At 43.8% G+C, this 21,542-nt stretch overlaps 1 protein-coding gene across 1 annotated transcript in view; it reads right to left on the minus strand.

The window, feature by feature from the left end:
* Positions 1 to 21,248, minus strand: part of Nthl1 (Nth-like DNA glycosylase 1) — a 149,188-nt gene extending 127,940 nt beyond the window's left edge. Inside the window, exon 1 of the mRNA XM_080276723.1 lies at positions 21,184 to 21,248. The gene's annotated coding sequence lies outside the window, so the exon portion shown is untranslated. The remainder of the gene's footprint in view (positions 1 to 21,183) is intronic.
* Positions 21,249 to 21,542: the final 294 nt, after the last annotated feature.

Genomic DNA, 21,542 nt, shown 5'->3' on the forward strand with positions numbered 1-21,542 from the left:
GCGAAAACATCTGAGATTAACCGACCGCCTGACTGCTTGGAATCTTAGCATAGAGTCGTGTAAACGTACCAGTGACCTTCGTTCCCTCCCCATACAGTAATCACTCCAATATCCGATGTAACAGAGCCATAGGTAGGTCCGGATATTGGTTCTGTCCGGATATTGGGCCCCAGCTTATGGACTTGTACTTATGGACCCTAACTCAGAGAAACACCTATACAACTCCCTCTGGACCTGCATAGCACCTATTTAAGACCCAAATCACACCAATAAGCACATAAATGACTGAAATAAGTGCAAAAGAAACATAAAATGAGGGTTTAGAAGTAGGTTCATACAATAATAAACATTCTGATGACTGGCTCCTGGACTGGTACTTATGGACCCTAACCTAGCCTAACTCAGAAAAACACCTTCCTACTGCACATGCATAGATCCTAACACCCTATTCACACCAATAAAGGACATTAAAGAGTGAAATGAGGTAAGTATAATATAGAAAAAAGTACAGTATGAAACATTCTTATGTCCGGATAGTGGGGATGTTCGGATATTGGGCGTCCGGATATTAGAGTGATTACTGTAATTGTTCAATTTTCTTTATAGCTCACATTGACTTGATATCACTGACATCGGTACTGTAAAGGGTTGTTCAGTGCCGGAGGTTATTAAGGGGTTAATGGGATATATTACTGTTTGCATCAGTACTCTCTTTCACATTAAACACAAAAACGAACAAAAGAATGAGCGCTTAATGTACATTTAACTTTCATCAGAGAGACCTTAGCAATTCATATTCCTCCAGTTTATTTTTAAGTATTTTTCTGACTTTAGGTTAGGTTAGGTATGGTTAAATTATTAGGTACAGTTAAACTCGGTTAGATTAAGTTTAGTTAAACAGGACAGTCCCTTCCTCCATTATGCTGAGGAATAAAAATACTAGAGATGTCACAGCCGTACAGCTAAAAACAATGGGGAAACTAATTTAACAAGCACCATTATTTATTGGTAATGCATTACAGTATCAGTGGTTCATGGGCTACGCAATTACCAGTAAATGACACTTTCAGGAATGCGTCAAGAATGAACGAATTTCAAGAATTAGCGAGGGGGCTTGGAACGTAACCCTCGCTAATTTGGAGGGGGTGGTTGCTGTACTGTATGATACTATCCAATACTGTAATCAATATAATACTATACCTGAGTCTGAAAAAATATAGAAATTAGTGAACATACAGAAGTGTAATGAAACATTAGGCCTACAAGTCACAGATAACACTTCCTGGACTGCTGAGATGATTCCGGACATCTGCCGAACAATTAAAGATTTTCGTAAATGGGGGACATCTGCCGAACAATCAAAGATTTTCGTAAATGGGACTATTTCTCAAAACTGCCGAAATGTCGGATCTACCGAATAATCAGCTGCCGAATAATGGGACTTTTACTGTACTATAATTTTATATCATAGGTTTAGCTGAGAAATTATGGTTTAAATAATGGTGATTTTTAAGAAAAACACCTGCTGGTGGTTTGCGTTGGATGTGATGGGTTAAATAATTTTGGCACTACTGTATTTAGGCTATCCAGTAAAAGTCTGATACACACACTTTACCCTGTAATTCTCCTTTCTGGCCCAAAGCTTGGCAGCCAGGTATTCCTCTCTGTTACCATCCACTTCTCCATTTCCGGAGAATCTTCTTTTCTCAACTGCTGCCTCTACACCCTCACTCCATCACCAAATTACCTTATATCTTGGAGGGGTACAATACTGAAGAAAGGTTACTGGTTGTTTGAAAGCAGTGATAGGGAACAGGGAAGTGAGCATGGAAGTATTTATTAAAAAAAAAAAAAAATCACTGCATGACACCACTGTGATACCAACTCTAATGTATGGAAGTGAAGCTTGGACCTTGATGGAGGGTCACAAGTCAAGAGTGAAAGCAGTGGAAATGAGTTATTTGACAGGAGCATGTGGAGTTACATGGAGAGACAGGCTGATAAATGAGAAAGTGAAGGAGCGTTGTGGTGTGGATGTGGACGTGACAGAAAACGTTATGAGAAATACACTGAAGTGGTTAGGCCATGTGGAGAGGATGCAGAGTGAGAGACTAACAAGGAGAGTGTATGTGAGTGAAGTGGAGAGGGGGGAAAGGGAGAGGAGGCGAAGGAATGGGGGGATGGAGTGGAAAGATATATGGGAGATGAGGGTGTGAGCTGTGAGCAAGGAAGTTCAGTGGCACTGGACAGGGCAACATGGAGGCAATTTATTTGTGGCCACCCCTCACAGGACTGAGGCATCCTGGCAATAGACAGACAGGTAGATAGACCAGCATGCCCACACCACCATATCCATCCACACTTCCCTTCCAAAATAGCTAACACCTACAGTCCTTCCCAGCTATCATCTTAGCTGACTCTCAATTATGACTTTGTAAAAGTAGAGCCTCTTTAGTTTGCACAATATGGGGGAAAGGGATGATCACAATACAAAAAGATATGTTATCACTTCACTTAATATTATACACTGCACTAAATCTAGTCAAGCACTTCTGCTGTTACTGGGTGACAGTAATGATGTTTCAGTGGAGTTTCATGCACAAAATATAACGAAAGGCTGACGATCACAGTGAATGCAAACACTGGGCGGGCAGCTTGACTTAGCCAGCTGAGCAGTGGCACACTGTTGGGATGATGGTCATGTAAGCTTGAAACAATTTCCAAATCACAAGTTTCAGTAATTCACATGCAAAAAGGTATCCCTTCACTTAACCCCTCCATGGCCACTGGCGTTGAATGACGTTTAGCTGATAAATGGCTGCAGGCGTCATTTGAGCGCAGCCTATAAAAAACTGCAAAAATTTTTGGGAAGTGAACGAACGTTCTAAACGTCTTCACACTGACCTACACTGCACTCCCATACACCCCATCAAACAGTTCAGAGCCTGCTGCTGTGATGAGTGGATTTTCAATTTTTTCGCTCCTGGCCATGCCTAAACACGCACAACTACAGTAATCCCCGTACCATCTGGACGCCACTTTCTGGACATTTTGATCCTGGGATTCAGTACTCCCAAAACTGGCCAAAAAGCACAAAAAATTTGAAAAAAATCTGACTTTTTCCCCCTATAATTTGAACTTAGGGCGTGTGGCACAGACCAGCTGTGTTTTGGTGCGTAGTTCCGCCGCAGTCCACTAGAGCGCCTCTGCATCCTCCCCACTTACCGCCTGTCTCATGTTGTGAGTGCACGCTCGTCATCATGGCCGCCCACGTGCTCGCTTTTGTGGTGGTGCCCTACCTCCTGCAGGCTCTGCTGCTGCTCTCTTGCCTCTTGTTAGTGTGTGTGATGATGGCCCCACTGGCTGAGAAGAGGAAGAGAGTGGTTTTGACTCTGGAGAAGAAGAGTGAGATATTGAATAAGGTGGACACGGGATGGTCAACCTCATGCATCCTCCATGAATTCAACCTGGCCCGATCTACTCTGTTTGATATCAGGAGATCCCGCGACAAACTCATGCAGTAAACGGCTTGCTTCTCATCAAAGAACAAACGCAACACGGAGAGGAAGATGATGTTTACTCCCCAGCATCCTGAAGTCGACTGCTCCACGTTGATTTGGTATCGACAGCAACGTGCTGCTGGTGTGATGGTGCGTGGCACGGAACTGAAGGCTGCTGCTGAGAAGTTCGCAAGGTTTCACAATGCCCCAGACTTAAAAGCATCTGAGGGTTGGCTCTTCGCATTCAAGTTACGACATGGCCTTACCAACCATAAGGCTCATGGCGAAGCTTTGGACGCCAATGAGGATGGAGTAGAGGAGTTTCGGCACAAGGTGAAGGCCTTGATTGACAGGGAGGGCCTCACTCTCGGTCAAGTCTATGATGCTGACGAAACTGGTTTATTCTATCGCTCTTTGCCAACGAACACTCTAGCCGAGGAGATGGAGAAGCGTTAACCTGGCTGCAAGCTCTCCAAGCAACGGATATCTGCTTTGTGTTGTGCCAATGCTAACGGCATGCACCAGCTTAAGCCCGTTATTGTTGGCCGTGCAAAGCAGCCTCAGTGTCTTCGTGGGGTGATGGATGTCCTTCCTGTCGTTTGGTACCATTCTTTGAAGGCATGGTTCACTGCCCACATCTTCAAAGATTGGTTCCACCGCCATTTCATCAAGGAGATCATCAATTACCAGAAGAAGACACTGGAAATCCCACGCGACCAGGTAAAGGCCCTCCTTCTCCTCGATAACGCACCTGCCCACCCGTGCAACAAGGACTTGGTTGCTGAGAATGGCAACGTTAGGTGCATGTTTATGCCACCTAACACGACTGCTCTCATCCAACCAATGGACCAAGGAGTGATCGTGGCAATGAAGAGGCTGTACCGAAGGAAGTTCCTGGACAAGGTGATGGTTGTTCTCGAGGACGAGGATGAGTGCAGGGAGGGACAGGACACGCAAGGCCAGCGGACTTTGGCAAAACCTTTGCCGCTACAACATCGTCTGCAATCTACAACTGGGCCAGTGCATGGAAGGGTGTCCCTGTCAAGACTCTAGAAAATGGTTGGTCTTGTCTGCTTCTTGGAATGGATGTGGAGCACGATTTCCTAGGTTTTGACGTGGATGACTTCCATGCGCGTCTATGTGCGCACGACGACGATGTTGATGCGAACGAAGTGAGTGAGTGGTTGGATGAAGACGAGGGCAATCCTGGGTATTAGACCATGTCTGATATCAAGATTGCATCTTCAGTTGCAGGTGTCAGTACCCAGCTTGAAGATTCCGACGAAGACGGCAATGATGATGCGGACGCCTCTCAGCGTGACACTACTCCAGCCATCCCCAAGCTGAGTGCACTCCAGGAACACGTAGAGCTCGTTCTTGACTACCTGGAACACCCAGACTGCGACAGGGAGGTGGGGCCCTTAGGACTTGTGGAGGAAGTGCGTGCTTTCGGGCAGCGCATCATTAATCGCCAAAATTGTCGTTCCTTATGTCAATCAACCATTGACAGCTTTTTCGGACCCATGACCCCTGCTGTGCGCAGCCCCGACTCCACACCATTGCCTCCCCAAGACAGGCCCTTATTCTCCAAGCCACAGCCCAGCACATCAGCCACGGTGGAGTCACCACTCGACGTGAGTTTGCGCCTCTCTTCAGAGTCATCTGCAGTGGGTATTCCATCACCAAGTCCCACCGACGCACCTCTAGGCCACCTGCATCAGCTACTCTCAGACTTTGAAAGTGAATAAACAGCAAGAACTCGCCACTAGACCACACGGGAATTTACAGTGTTGTGCAGTGAAAAAAAATAGTGGTAGTGTTAAGAAATTAGAATTCAGAGTGCAAAGACTTAAATGCAGAGTGCAACACTTATTTTACCGACGATCAATGGAGCGCAAATTAGACTAGAGTGTGTAGAGTGATTTATGAGTGCAAAGACTTAAGTGCAGAGTGCAACACTTCTTTCATTAAGGTGCAATGGAGCGCACGTAAGACTAGAGTGCGCAGTGTTAAGAGAATGGAATTCTGAGTGCAACTGACTAAGTTCAGTGCAAGACTTCATGTACAGTGAACTACAGGTGCTTCAGGTACTCCATTTTACTGTCAGAGTCTGAGAGGAGGCGGGTTATTCATCAAGATGGCCAGGGACTTGTTGTAAGTACCCAGAATGTTTCATATTGTACTGTATTTTCCATTATTACCTCTAAAACCTCATTTCACTCTTTGATGTTCCTTCTTGGTGTGAATAAGGTTAGGTGCTATGCATGTGCAGTAGGGAGGTGTTTTTCTGAGTTAGGGTAGGTTAGGGTTCATACGTACCAGTCCAGGAGCCAGGGACTTGTAAGTACCCAGAATGCTTAATACAGTATTGTATAAACTCACCTCTAAAACCTCATTCTCTGATTCTTTTGCATTTATTTCAGTCTTTTATGTCCCTTATTGGAGTGAATTGGGTCTTAAATAGGTGCTATGCATGACCAGTAGTGAGTTGTATAGGTGTTTTTCTGAGGCAGGGTAGGTTAGGGTCCATAAGTACAGGTCCAGGAGGCTGGGGCCCATTTTCTGGACGGGACCACTTTCTGGACATGCTTTTGGCTTTATTGCATCGGATAGTAGAGGGATTACTGTACACCCATTATCTCGACCCCGGCAGAACATAATTATCATCTTTGTCCTCTCTTGCAAAACACACACAACCATCTGTTTATGATTATGAAGTAATACAGGCACAAAGAAAAAAGATATGACAATCAGTGAAAAATACATTTTTGTCTTGGTATATTTACCTGTTTGCTTAGGTTTGCTGTAATGGTTTGGATCATTAGATGCAGTACATCTTGTAGAAAACTATGAGAACTTTCGGGAAGTGAACGAAAATCTGGGACATGAGACTGACCTTGACTTCACCCTCTCACATATCATCTGTCAGTTCACCGTCTGCTGTCGCGACGAGTGGATGTACAATTTTTTTGCTCGTGGCCATGCCTAAAAACACATAATTACACCCATTATCTCGACCCAGACAGAAAATACAATCTTTTTCCTCCCGTGCAAAACACACACGACCACCCTGTTTACGAGACAGCAATATATATTGCAGATAACAAGGTAAAATGATAAAGAAAGAAAAATGATTGAGAAAGATGAACATGTTATTACGAAAAAAATACGTTTTCCCCCGTCTGTAAACGTATTTATTCCTGCTTTGTCTCTGTATTTGTAATAATTAGACTTATTCTTAGTTCTGAAACTGCATTATGATTCTATTTTTAGCCATGCTCGTGGTGTGGGAGCTCGAAGTTCCGACTCAACTTCTATATTGCTAATCGGATTTGACCATCCACTTTGTTCTCCCGTGGTAGAGACTAGCCTCGAAGGACGTGCAATTTTCTCATTTAGGGCTGAAAATTCAACCCTTTCATTCCCTTTTCCAAGTATGAGCACAACGACAACGTAAAAAATAACTCGAAACTACCATAAACAAATTTTTTATGAAAAAGGTGAAAACGTATTCATAATTTTTTTTTTTCCAGCCATTCCTAATATATTATGTACTGAAATCATCTGATATCATCCTATCTCATATATGCACAACATTTCAGCACCATTCGCATTGTTTTAGTAAAAAAAAAAAAAAAAATAATGATATCTGCCTAGTCATGTTGCAGCAGCGCCCCTGGGCGGTGGATATCGATTGCTGATATTTCTGCAACTTCCGTGCTCCATTGCAAGCCACAGAATGTGTCTAGGAAGCTGGGATTTGCACTGTTAGGTGCATCTGAACTTTCTCTTCAATATGGCAAGAAAAAATAAATAAATTTTCGAAACTTCAAAAAATGGCCCCGGCGTTGGCCTGGCGTGCACGAAAAATTACGGGCCTTTGGCCACGGAGGGGTTAATACTGCACACTGCACTATTTGTTAAGCACTTGCACTGTTATCTGGCAAAAACAATGGTGTTTCAGTGACCTTTCATGCACAAAATAGAAAGAAAGGCAATGATCACAGCCAATGTAAACACTGGGTGGGTATCCTGGCTCAGTCAGCTGAGTAGAGACCCATTAACCCTTACACCACGGGCTTGTTTTGCTTTGACTTGCGGCTCCCGCGGGCACATTCGTGCTCCAACAGACTCTCTAAAAATATTTGCCAAAAATCAGTTATTAATCCTAGAATAGTAAAATCAAATATACTTATGGCACATACCTTCAGCTTTCTCCTTGGGTGTTTGTTGAGCCTTCATCGAGTACCGTAGGACTTGTGGAGACCTATGAAGTTGGGTAACGAAGTCTCCACTTTACACTTCCCGACAACTCGTAATATGATTACCACAGCCTGACATTATCACTAGAAACACTAATCTATGATTCTCAAAGAGTTTGTAATCCATACTCCCCCAAAAAAACACTGTGAATGCAATGAAAAATACGAGGGCGTATGACCATCCTACTTCCGATCGTTCGCCGCTAGTGTTGTCTATTATTCATAAAAACACTCACAGTTTATATTTCTGTTACTATATAACACTTATATATATATATATATATATACAGTCTTTATCCATAAGTTTCCTTTAGTAATAGTAGTTTATTGTCACTGTAGGGATTCAATTTCTTTCAGTAAAATACGTAGCATTCACTTTCTCGTCCTGTATACCAGAATTGAAAGTGAATGTCACTTTCACCTTCACTCTCATAACTCATAATATTCATACATGCTAGAGTGAAACTTTCACTTTCATTACTCCTAGTATATATACTCATATTCTTATAATACCACTCATTTACATTTCTGTTTACGTTCTCTACTTTATTTACATTATTTACATTTCTATTTTATTTACACTGTGTTATGCACTGTCACTTGAAGTAACTTATAAAATTATTTTCCACTGTTCACTTATATTTACATTCATTGCTTTCTTGCTGTTTACACATTACTTAAACTTAATTTATAATTCCACTTGCACTGTTTTACTCAATAAAAAGATCATAGTCACTCTCTATCAATTGTCAGCCCTTTACCTCTTGCCACACGAGGTTTAGTAGGGGGTAAAGGTCGCAGGGCCCTTTGCATGGGGTTATAAAGCGACGGAAGTTAGCAGGAGCAAATCAGGCATACTCTCACTTTCAAAGATGACAGTGAACTGATAGTGGTGGCCTCCTGCTGCCTGGCTAGGGTACGTGCAATACTACCAACTTCAGCCCTATGAGACCTGCTAATATTGTATATAGCAATGGAATTATTGGCAGGAAACCAAGACAATACATAATAAATTAGTTAGTTCCAGGTGAATGTAAATATCACTTAGGCTTCTCCCTTCCTTTCTTATATATATTTTTATTACGAAAATAGATTATACGGCATATTTCAAGGGGAAATAAACAGCGAAAATTAGCGAACGAGTGCACGTGAGGTGTTGTCAGGTGATAATTAGCCAATTCTAGATGTATGGCACTCTCACTTCCCTTATTTCTTTCTTGTATATATTATTTGGTATAAGAATAGAGCACAGGGCTTATTACAATGGATGAAATCAGTGAAAAATTCCAGGGAAGATTTACTTAGTGTAGCACGGCCGGGCAGGCGAAAGGATAGGGTAATGGAGGGGAGGTAGGGAGGGGAGTCAAAAACGGGGAGAAATGGCTAAATTGTCAACAATGGATGGGAGTACAGATGAGATTAGGAGTGCTGACTAGTGTTGGACATTGGCAGTACTGATACATGATACAAGTCACCATTTCAAAGCCCGGGCGAATTCAAAATAACACAGAATCACAAGTGTCGCCCCGCGGTATGATCCCTTGCTCCCAAGCATCACAAAAATGACACCCGCGGTTAAGGGGTTAAGAGGATGATGGTTAGGTAGTATGGCTGACATGATTTCTAAGTCACAAGTTTCAGTATTTAACTCACAAAAAGTTATCAATTCACTTAATATTGCACACTGCACTAACTAATGAGGAGAGTGTGAGTGAGGTGGATGGGGGAAGAGGGAGGGGGAGGCCAAGGATGAGATGGAGGCATGGAGTGGAGAGGTATATGAGAGGAGTGTGTGAGCTGGGAGCAGTGCTGTGAAATGGCGGGGGACCAGATGAAATGGAGCCGATTTGTTTGTGGCCACCCCTTATGGGCTTAAGGCATCTGACAATAGATAAACTATTTGTTAAGCACCTGCACTATTATTTTGTGATATAAATGGTGTTTCAGTGGCCTTTCATGCACAAAACAGAACAAAATGCATCAGTCACAGCCAATGTAAACACTGGGTGGCCATCTGGGCTTGCATGAGTCACTGTGTTTGCAAGAGATTCTCAGGGGTGGCTGTTGAAATATTGCTGTAGCAAAATCGTAGTTTTTTTAACACTGTACCGGGACAAGGTATAACTTCTGAATTATCGTTGTTGCAATTTATTACATAATGAGCTGTTGTATAATGAGGCTGCACTGTACTGTAGACCCTCACTTTAGTGAAACTTTGGTTGACCGGGTATCGGATTTAACAGACACTTTGAAGGCTCCTGGAAAAACTGTTGGACATATCGGATACCATCTGTTATGTGGGAAAAACCACATGGACCTTCCGGATGGTACTGGGCTGACTGGACACATTTTTGTCTTTAACATATGCTATCCATTACATGGGAGGCATAAAGCAAACCTACTGGATCCCTCCAAGCACACGGGGTGACTCAGAACATAGTTACCAACTTCGGCAGCAGTTTTTCCCACCCACTTGGACTAGGGTGAAGAGAAGCAGGTGGAAAGCAGTGGAACGCTAGGCAATTTGGGGATACTTCCGGTAGGCTGTGTGGGACTGGAGGCTTTGGACACACTGTACCACACATGGTTGGCCTCAGTCTTGTTGCATCAATATCACCACCTACGTATCTTGCATCTCTTGAGTGTGGCAAGTGTTTTCCCACAGTAACCATGAAAAATGGATTCTCATAAGGAATCTCCTAGCATTGCCTCTATTAAAAAGCAAAAAGAAAGATTATGACCAATGCAAAGATCAAAGTGACAGAGGTGCATGAGAAAAGTGTGAGCAGGGACAGCCTCATGCATGCACAAGTATCGCCTTAAGAGGTTGATCCTGCATGACTTCGTGAAAGCAAAATGCAAAACAATGGAGGTAATGAAGAAAATGGAAGGTGGTAGGAAGGGAAAAAAAAAATGTTCTGAACCAGGAACTTACCCAACGAGATATTCAACAAAGTGGTGTATAAGTGGTACATACAGGAGCAAGCTAAGGGTTGCCTGGGTACTTAACACACAGCACAAAGGCTTGTTACTCACCTTGAAATAAAAGATTTCAAGTGAGGTGATGGCTGGCTCTGGAGGTTCAGGAGGCACCACAGCATTGTTAAAACCTAAAGACTGCAAATCTCCCAGCCTAACTATTCCCCAGTCGCCATTCGGGACTGATTTTTCAACTTTCACCAGGGCAAATTTTGGTCTTACAGCTTTCAAGAGCTCTAATTTACACACCTGAAAATGCATATTTCACTTTCATATGTCTAATGGTTACTGCACTCTTGACCATCAGAGATAAAAGAAAGTCGCCCCTTGTGTAAGAACGAAAAGAGGAAAATTTTGTTAAATACATTATTTTTGCAAAATAACCTTACAGAAATCGCTAAAATATATATGAATTATGTGCCAAGGCATGAAACGAGTTGAGAGAATGAGCATTAAAAATCTCTTTTTTTTTAAATCATGCAAGACATACTGTACATACAGTATATTCAGCCTCTCTACGATCGTCAGTATTAGGACTTTACATAGCTGGACCCAAAACTGACGACCATTAGACACTGGTCTTTAGGGGTTAACAAGGCCATAACTGGAGAGATGCTCAGCGTCAGTGTTCATGTTGTAGAATACTTTGTCTGACATCTATGGAAGTTGATGGAGGAGGAGGGCCTGCATGAGTTTCATATCAACAATGCTGACGAGACACTGAGCTCTTCTGGCATGCTCTCCCTCAAAATACCCAGGTTTCCAAAGATACTGGCAGCACTCCAAAGCATAAAGCAATGAAGGAGCATCTCTCCATTCTGGCCTGTGCCAAAACTGATGGCTCTCATTGCCTACAGCCAAAGTAGGTAGGTTGATTGACTGATTGATTGAAAATAATTAAAAACTGGCGGAGCAACTGCCAGGGTCATATGCCGCAGGACACCAAAGTAAAAGGTGCAGCTACATAAAAAAAAAAATGCATATTCAAAATAAAGTTAAAATCTGTTAGTAGAAATAAAACACTGAAAATAATAAAAGCATAATTTATAAAATATCAATTACTTATAAAAGTGGAAGGAGGCCTGCCTCCTGAAGAAAACTAAAAACATCACTAAAATCGCTAGAGGCTTCACCGAGCATTGAGGACAAACAGTAGGCACCATCTGCCCCCTTATGCCTATGGGGGAATCTCTGACGCAGGTCCCCCAGACTCGGACACTCGACCAGCAAGTAACGGACAGTAAGGGGAACAAGGCAGTCATCACAGTACAGTTGAGTCTCACCACCCATGAGGAACCCATGTGTAAGCCGAGAATGCCCAATGCGAAGCCTAGCAAGAGCCACCTCCAATCGCCGAGACATGGAGGGAAGAACCCTTGGCACAACCACTCTCTGAAAGATTTCTTTCAGTTTATTATGAGAAACAACATCCCAGTGTCTCTGCCAACACGTACCAACTGCGTACCGCAGGTAAGGTGTTACATCTGAAGAAGGAAAGGGGTAGTCGGTTGGGGGCTGTTGAGAAGACGCAGCTTTAGCTAAAGTATCTGCCCTCTCATTGCCCACCACACCTACATGTGCGGGAATCCAACAGGAGTTCACATGGCGGCCATGATGGCCAAGAAGAAAAAGCCACTCTAAAATTGATAAAATCAATGGATGGGATGCATTAAAAGACTCCAGTGCAGACAGAGCACTACGTGAGTCACTATAAATCACAAAACGGATTCGGGGAGAGTAAAAATGATTTTAAGTGCATATAAAATTTCAGTCAGCTCTGCCGTATACACTGAAGTATTGCCAGGAAGGCTACCGCCCCTACTAAAGGAGGGGAAAACAACACCAAATCCTACTCCAGTATCAGTCTTAGACCCGTCAGTATAGACGGGGACAGAACCCTCATGAATAAAGGTATGTTCTAAAAAGAGAGAGAGGGACACCTGAGAGGGAAGCGAGTCCTTTTTTTCAACAACGGACCTACAAAACGTCACACGAGGGAGTAGCCAAGAACCCACCCTAGGAATCCGATGTGGACAAATTGCCAATCTCGGGACAGAGAGGGCTAACACAACAGACAGGACCCTGTAACCAAATGGCTTCGGGAAATTAGGACGGGTGTCATAAGCAGAAGACTGGGAATCCTGGGAGACGATGGCACAAGAAATTGAGTCTGGAATGCGGTGAAGACGATACCAACACCTCATCATTAGCAACTGGCATCGCAAATCCAAGGGGAGTACACCAGCATCTACTAACAAACTTGTAATTGGGGATGATCTGAATGCCCCAGTTGCCAGACGTACACCAGCATGATGCACAGAATTACAACTGGAGACGGGCATCTGTTGCAGAGGAGTAAACCTCACATCCATATTCAAGTTTAGGAAGAATAAGAGATCTATGCAAGAGGAGCAGGGTCTGACGGTCAGCACCCCACGAGGTATGAGCTAAAACCTTCAAAAGACTCAAAGCTTTAAGACAAGCCACATTAACAGAGCGAATACGAGAAACCCAGGTTAGTTGTCTATCAAATAAAAGGCCCAAAAACCGCGTCTCTTCCACACAGGATATTCACCTACCATAGAGATACAAGTCTGGGTCTGGGTGAACCCCACAAAGACGAAAAAAATGCATAGCCACTGTCTTTGTTAAAGAAAACCGGAAACCGCAAGACTCTGCCCAGTCAGAAATTCTATTAAGGGCAAGCTGCAACTTCCTCTCTATCAGAGACATTCTAGATGCGGTGAAGGATATTGAGAGGTCATCGACATATAATGATCCTCGTACACCGTCAGGAAGTACACTGATTACACTGTTAACGGCTACAGCAAACAGAGTAACACTTAGGACACTCCCTTGTGGTACTCCATCTTCTAGTTCACGGGCATTAGAAAGCACTCCTCCCACTCTGACCCTTAAAAAACGGTTAGATAAAAACTGTTGGATAAAAATAGGCAAGTGCCCACGAAAATCAAACTCATGAAGGGAAAGTAAAATGCCATGATGCCAAGCAGTGTCATATGCCTTCTCCAGATCAAAGAAAACTGTGACCTGGTGTTGGTTAGTGGAGAAAGCCTCACAAACAGAAGATTCCAAGGTCAGCAGTGGATCGGAGGTAGATCGCATTTTTCGAAAACCATACTGGGCAGGGGATAATAAGTCACCTCTCTCCAAAAACCACACAAGCCTAACATTGACCATCTTTTCCAGAACTTTACATATTCATGACGTTAGAGAAATAGGCCGATAATTCATTGCCTGTACGTGGTCCTTACCTGGTTTGGGGATGGGGATAACCACAGCAAGACTCCAACAAGCCGGAAACTCCCTAGAACACCAGATCTTATTATACAGTGAAAGCAAAAACAAAAGGGACTCATCAGACAGGTGATGTAGAAAGGCATAAGGAATATCATCATAACCAGGAGAAGAATCAAGGCACTGCGACAGAGCTGCCTGGAGTTCAGAAATTGAAAATGGAACATTGTAAGGCTCTCCCCCAGCAGAGGCAAAACTGAGACCATGAGACTCTAGGCGCCGACGGTGGCAAGCCGAAGGCGTATCTGCATTCCTCTGTGATACACTGGCAAAATGTTCAGCAAGCAACTCTGCAACAGCAAAAGGATCAGCCACAGTTCCATCTGCTGCAGATAAAACGGGAGGAGATGGAACAGTAAATTTCCCTGAAATTTTCCTTACCCGGTTCCACACCTGGGTGATGGAAGTCCTTGAATTGATGGAGGACACATATCTCTTCCAGGATGAACGCCTGGCCTCCTTTAAAACCCGCCTCATATGAGCTCGTGCCCTCCGATACGCTATCATATACTGAGGATCCCCACGGTGATGACGAAGTCAAGAGAAGGCGACTCGTTTGGCTCTCACTGCGGAACTGCACTCAGAGTTCCACCAAGGAACCGGACGTTTAGGAAACTGACCCTTCGTTTTTGGAATAGATAATCGGGCTGCTGAGTGCAACACTTTATTGAAATATGACACTGCCTCAGTAAGACAGCCAAATTCATTGACAGAAAGGGAAATGGAACATAATTCCCTGAAACATGGCCAGTCAGCCTTATCCAGAAGCCAGCGAGGAAGACGTGGCTGAGGTCCACCTGCACCAGCAGTTAAGAGTAAAGGAAAATGGTTGCTGCCATGCAGGTCTGGCAACACATCCCAGTTAAAATCTAAAACAGCATCAGCTGAACATAAGGACAAATCAATGGCAGTAAAAGTTCCTGTCTGGCTATGGAAATAAGTCATTTTATTGGAGTTTAAAATGCCCAATTCATGTTCCACTACAGAGGCCAGCATTACCCCCCGAGGGTTGGCCTCACTGTTACCCCACTGTGGATGGTGTCCATTCATATCTCCTAGTAATAGAAAGGGAGAAGGAAGGCCATGAATAAGGCGTTCCAGATCTGCCCTTTCATCAGTAGCGCTGGGAGGAAGATAAAGACTGCAAACTGTATACTGCCGACGTAAAAACATCCGGACAGCAACTGCCTGCAGGGGACCAGAAATATCCAGATGACTATATGGAATATCCTGGCGGAGGAAGATACCAGTCCCTCCATGACGACCTTGGCTTGACACAGGATCAGAATAAAAAGCATTGTAGCCAGAAGGACCGGCAGGAACAGCCTCACCAACCATGGTCTCCTGGATACACATGCATAAAGGAGTAAATTGAGAAACTAGATGACACAGTTCCTCATAGCCGGCACGTAAACCTCGACAATTCCACTGGATGACAGAACCCATAGTGAAAGGGAAAATTATGAGTAAGTGCGGGACTGTACACCTCCTGACATATGAGCGGGTTTGGAATGATGCTTAGGAAGGCCCTTGGGAAGAGACTGCCCAGCACCAGGAACCCACACCCTATGTCGAGCATCCGTGGACAAACGTAAGGACGAGGAAAATTTTCCAACACTCTTCCTCTGAAGTGGAGTAACATTCGGCTTGGAAAGTGGCTTGGAGGCCGCCTTGGGTGATATGGGACGACCAGTGCCTCTGTTAGAAGCCCCGGAAGTGGAAAGAGTGTCAACGAGATTCGAACCCTGTGAGGATGACTTTGTACTTTTCAGAACTAAAGCACCAACGGTTTCTCCAACACCATCTCCAGGCGGGGACTTGACCACAGGTGAACCACCAGCTGCATCTTCCACCTGGCTAGACCCCTCAGCCTCTGAGGCAGAGGAAACAAGAGAGAGGGCAATACAAGGTTCGACAACAGAGACCTTGGGTGGCCGGTTGTCAGGCTCTGAGGACTCTGACGAGTTATGGTGACGTTTACTGGGTACAGAAGGAGCCTTGTGCATACTGGACAAGACGAGTTACATCAATGTGTACATCCGCCACCACCACAGAAGTGCACAAACCGTCAGCTTCTGAAGTGGAGGTAGGAACAGTTGGAGCAGTGGGTGGGCATGAAACATTCTCACATATACTAGTAATTTCAGGGGTAATATCCGTCAAATCAGTAGTTGGGAAAGTGGTCACTGTAAAGGGTAGTGGCAACTTCTGGGTCACAGTACGACGTATAGGTGCCCCTGAAAGGGCAAAAGCATAAGTAACTCCAGGCTGAAAGAAGAGAGTCTGGGCCCTCCTCTTTGCTTCTGGAAAAGAAACCTTCTCACGTGTGCGAATGCTCAGAACCTCCTTTTCAAGGCAGTAGCGAGGACAGTTTTTTGAAGATACAGCATGAGGACCCCCGCAGTAATAGCATTTAAGGGGTCCTGGACAATCACCGGTATGACTCGATTCACCACAGGAGATACAGACACCAGAAAGGCCAGCCAGTGCACGCCGACAAAATTTGCTTACATGTCCATACCCCTGACAGTGGAAACACCGCCTTGGGTTCGGAACATAAGGCTTCACAGGCAGAGAGAGCCAAGCAAGTTTCACGGAAGCAGGCAAAGTTAAGCGTTCAAAAGTCAGAAACAGCGTCGGAGTTGGGGTCAGAACACCATCGATCTTCATCTGTACCCGGTCAACCTTTACAACACCATAAGACCATAGTTCTTCTAGTAACTGTGATTCAGGGTATCGGAGGAGGTCCCGGGAGTAAATGGCCCTCTTACACTGGTTAAAAGTGCCATGAGGTGTACAGGATACACTGTGACCAGAAACAGAGGTCAGAGTCTGGAGACGTGAGCTCTCTTCTGGGGAGGAAACCTCAATTAGGAGGCTACCATCCCCTTGGGTGGATATCACTGGTTCACGGCCACAGGCAGACACAATGGCACAGTACAGATTAAATATGTCCATATCCAGCACTGAGCCACCTGCAGAGGATTTCATCACTAGATACTTCTTGAAATTTTCTTTTACTGCTTCCTCTGGGCCAAACCTTGGAGTCAAAGCAACCCTACGAGACCTCCTCCCAGTCCCAGTTGAACGCTGGGGCAGAGGACGGAAGTCCCCAGGGGCCTGAAAAGGCTCCAGAGTGGCAATAAGGGGCGCAGAGTCTGAGAAATGGCCGGGGACAGATCCATCATCGTTAACAGTTTTACTTAATTGTGCCATGTGACAAATAGGTAGCAGCATGCAACGCAGGTCACTGAAGGACAACATGGACAAGCTTCCTGTGGGGTTCCAAGGTACAGTACCCTTGCGTCCAACATGGTAATATTGTCATGCACGGGTCCCGTGTTGGACCAAAAACGTGTTGGACAAACAATAGAGCTTATGGAGAAAAATGAATTATGTCAGCAACCATAGGAAAAGTCACCCTAAATACCTACCATATACCTATACATATATTGGTACTACTGTAATTATAATAAATGGTACTATACTTTGAATGATAACTAACCTTTTAAGATAGTGTTAGTGGGCTTGCTGGGAATGGAAGGTGGTATCTGAGGCTGTAGGTAGTCCTACTGGGTCCCCGGAGGATGGCTGCTGGCATCACTGGCAGGTAATGGCTGCTACTCCTCCTCAACCTCTCATAAATCCTTCGAAATCACACTCAGAATCACTATCCTCGTCCACATCCATAGAAGGTCCTGCTTCTGCCTGTCCTAGCACTCTTCTCTCTTCCTCATTTTGCTGGAAGAAGGCTTTCCAGGCATCGTGAGCAGGGTAAAATGCAGTCGCAAGGGCAGAAAATGCAGCGAGAAAAAAGCACCATTCAATGCAAATTATGCGACTGAGTGGCACCATGGCAGGAGAAATTTAAACAAAACATCACGTGAGAGCAGAAACGTTTTTCACTGGGTGACATCACGATCACATCACGATAGCAGGCGGGGAAGGCTACTTGATGGGAAGTTTTGATTGGCTGTCAGCATCACGGAAACATCCAGTATGACCGTGTTGGACAAGGGGTGATCGTGCTAGAGGCAAACTCTGTGGATTTCGACTACTTCTCGGAGCTCTGTCTGTGTTATGCTAATGCACCCATGTTACAGTAATTAAATTGTACTAATTTTTTGCTCTCTGTGCTGGACAAAGGTGTTTTGGACGTGAGGGTACTGTAACAAGTCTGTCTGGTTTACTCATTCAGACTGGTTTCACCACAGCTTCGACCCTTCCACAAGCTAGCACCAAAAAAGGTATGGCATAAGTCCTGACAACATTTGGGTGGTGCTGTTGTTGGATAATGCACCAGTCCATCCTTCCTCTGTCAAACTCTGCTGCAGGAATAGACAAATCAAGGCCTTGTTCCTGCCAGCCAACACAACAGCCCTTATCCAGCCCATGGACCAGAGAGTTACTAAGTGCAAAGAAGTACCAAGTTACAGAAACCTCTACATACACCAGTGCCTCGTGAATAAGGATGGGATGGACCAGGATGACTATGAGGTCACCAGAGGCAAGAAACCCGGACAACTTCAAGAAATACACTATTGAGGATACCATCTTCAACAGGGCAGAGGTGTGGAAAAAAGTGCATCTTGCCACACTTAAGAATGGGTGGTGCAAACTCCTCAGAACCAAGTTTCCAGCACCAGTTATGACCTTGGAGACGAAGGTGGCATCATCTCTGACCTGATTCTTGAGCTCCCTGCGAACTGCAATAAAATGTGCCTCCTGCTCGTCATTCAGCAGTCTTGGCACAAATTTTGCAGTGATGCATCTCATGCCCAACACGTCTGACAAAATGCGTTGGACGCTCCTGTATGACAGTCCAACGATATCACAAACATCATGGATAGTTCATCTAAGATCTGCAAGGATAACCTGACAAACATTTCCAACATTTTCTGGTGCTGTTGCTGCTGACGGTTGTCCAGAACGGTCATTGTCTTTGACGGACATTCGTCCTTCCTTGAACCTCTTGTACCAGAAAAATGTTCTGCCCTGGGATATGGCATTGTCACCAAAGGCTTGCTGAAGCAACTGGTGAGTTTCTGCAGCCATCCTGTTGATCCTGAAGCAGAACTTGATGCAGGTTCCTTGTTCTGCGAGGTCTGCCATTGCAAAACCGCAAAACCACCTACACACCACGTTACAATAGTAAGTGCAGCTCGATAACACGTCTGTTCACAGACACAACTGGGGACACACTGATGCACAAGGGGTACTGCTGACTCCTCCTAGTGGCAAAAGGCAAAACTGCAAATGGTTGGCTCCCTCTGTTCAAATTACTGGAACTTTTGGGTAGCACCTTGTATATACCCAAACATACAGATATACAGGCATACCCCAGCTTAACAATGTAACTGGTTAGGTAAAACCCCATCATTAGGTGGGGCATCGTAAGTAATGTGGAGCATTTATATACCAGCTTTGGGTTTTCCCTCAAACCAAGCCCAAAACCCACCCAAATGAGTCCAAAAACAATTTTAAAGCCAATCTAAATGGTCTAACAGCTGTGAAGGAAGCTAACCTAAGCCTAACACCTGTAAATAACTCACTAAAACCAACAAATAAAATCTGAAAATCGTCAAATATAAGTCTGGAAAAAATCATGCTTAGTAAACTGTACCCCAAAATGACAATGTTCACCCCACCTATGGCTAAAACACATTAATATGTCTAAAAATAGATTATATATCAACCTAAACACACAATTTTAGTCTAAAATATCATGAAAATTGGTTTAAAAAATCAAAACCCATCGTTAAAGTGGTGTTTGGCCATCATTAGGCGGGGTATGGTGGTATTTCTACCCCCATCGTTAAGCTGGGGTATTGCATCTAGGGGTATTGTATATCGAGGTATTACTGTATACACAGGTATACCCTTAGATACGATATCCCTAGATGCTATACCTTGGCTTAACGATGGGGATAGAAATACCACCATACCCTGCCTAGCGATGGCCAAACCCCAACTGAACAATGGGTTTAGTTTTTTTTTTTCCCCACTGATTTTGATGATATCTTAGACTTAAATTTTGTGTTTAGGTTGATTTATAAACTGTTTTTAGACTTTGATAAATGGATTAAGTCACAGGTGGGGTGAACATTGTCATTCTGGGGTACAGGTTACTAAGTCTGAATTTTTCCAGACTTATATTTGATAATTTTCAGATTTTATTTTTGGGCTTTGGTCAGTTATAAACTTCTTTTAGGCTTAATTTAGCTTGTTTTAAAGCTATTTCAGGGTTTAGGTAAGCTAGTAACTGGTTTTTGGACTCATTTTGGTGAGTTTAGGACTTGGCTGGGAGGGAAAACCGAGGCTCAAAAACAAAGTCAGCATGGTCAGGCTGGGTAAGGTTGCCAAAATAAAGAGCAAAGCTCACACAAAGCACGTGTGCAACCAGTGCACAGGGAGAGGGTAGTTTCAACTGGGGCATGAATGCTCAGTAGACTGTGACATCACCCGGCACAAACACGTGATAGCAAGGCTTCATAGGTTGATGCAATCCGCACTCTGTCTATCAACTGTCACATTGTGTGAATTCCAACTGTAATTTTATGGCTCACACTGTGTTGTGTCTACCACTGGCCATGTAGTACGACTTTGAAACCTAAATTGGGGCCTCGCATCACGTTATGTCCATTGTCACCGCCTAGTCAGGTGCTGTAAAAAACAAGCAGCTCCGACCACGTTATATCTATTTTTTTCCGCGTTGCGACATTTTTGGGACACAAATGGCACCTCCCGTGTTAAGTGAGAATCGCACTCTGTGACTGTGCATTATGCAAGTGCTTGCTGCAGTTTAAAATAACACTGGAATTTTACAGAAAGAGATGGTGGGGTAAATACACTACCGTAATGATTTCTGCACAGCTACTGGTACAGTATTATGAAGTTACATAATGAAGATCTGGCACATCTAATAATTCAATAAACCAATTATTTCAGAATGGTCAGAGGCCTAATCACAATGAATTAATGAGGTTCTACTTTTCAAAATATCAAACAGTTCTCATGCACTATATTACAGTAATTATATCCAATAGTAGTAGTAGTCTAGCTTTACACTTAGATGCAAATGCTGAGATGCACTGGTAACAGTATGAAGTTATCATTAACTTTACCTCATTCTCAGTAGTGATTTTGTCTTCTTCATATTCTATTTTTATTCGTTTTTGTGCATTCACCAGCTTCTTGGCAGGCTTTTGATGCAAATTTTGTTCTTCCTGAAAAAAAAAAAGGAAAATTTACTTTATACACACACACAGACACAAATTCAGCTACAACCTCATCTAATCATCCTAAAAGCTAGTATACAGTTCAACCTTTACAGTCTTCTATCAGTTCAACCTTTACACACTGTCTTCTATCAGTTCAACCTTTATATACTGTCTTCAGTCAGTTCAACCTTTATACATTGTTTTCCATCAGTTTAACCTTTGAAGTCTTCCATCACTTAACCTTTCTATACTGTCTTCAATCA

The sequence above is a fragment of the Coenobita brevimanus genome, chromosome 66, assembly GCF_032717465.1.
Source record: "Coenobita brevimanus isolate Jiangsu-jjx chromosome 66, ASM3271746v2, whole genome shotgun sequence".
Classification (NCBI taxonomy): Eukaryota; Metazoa; Arthropoda; class Malacostraca; order Decapoda; family Coenobitidae; genus Coenobita; species Coenobita brevimanus.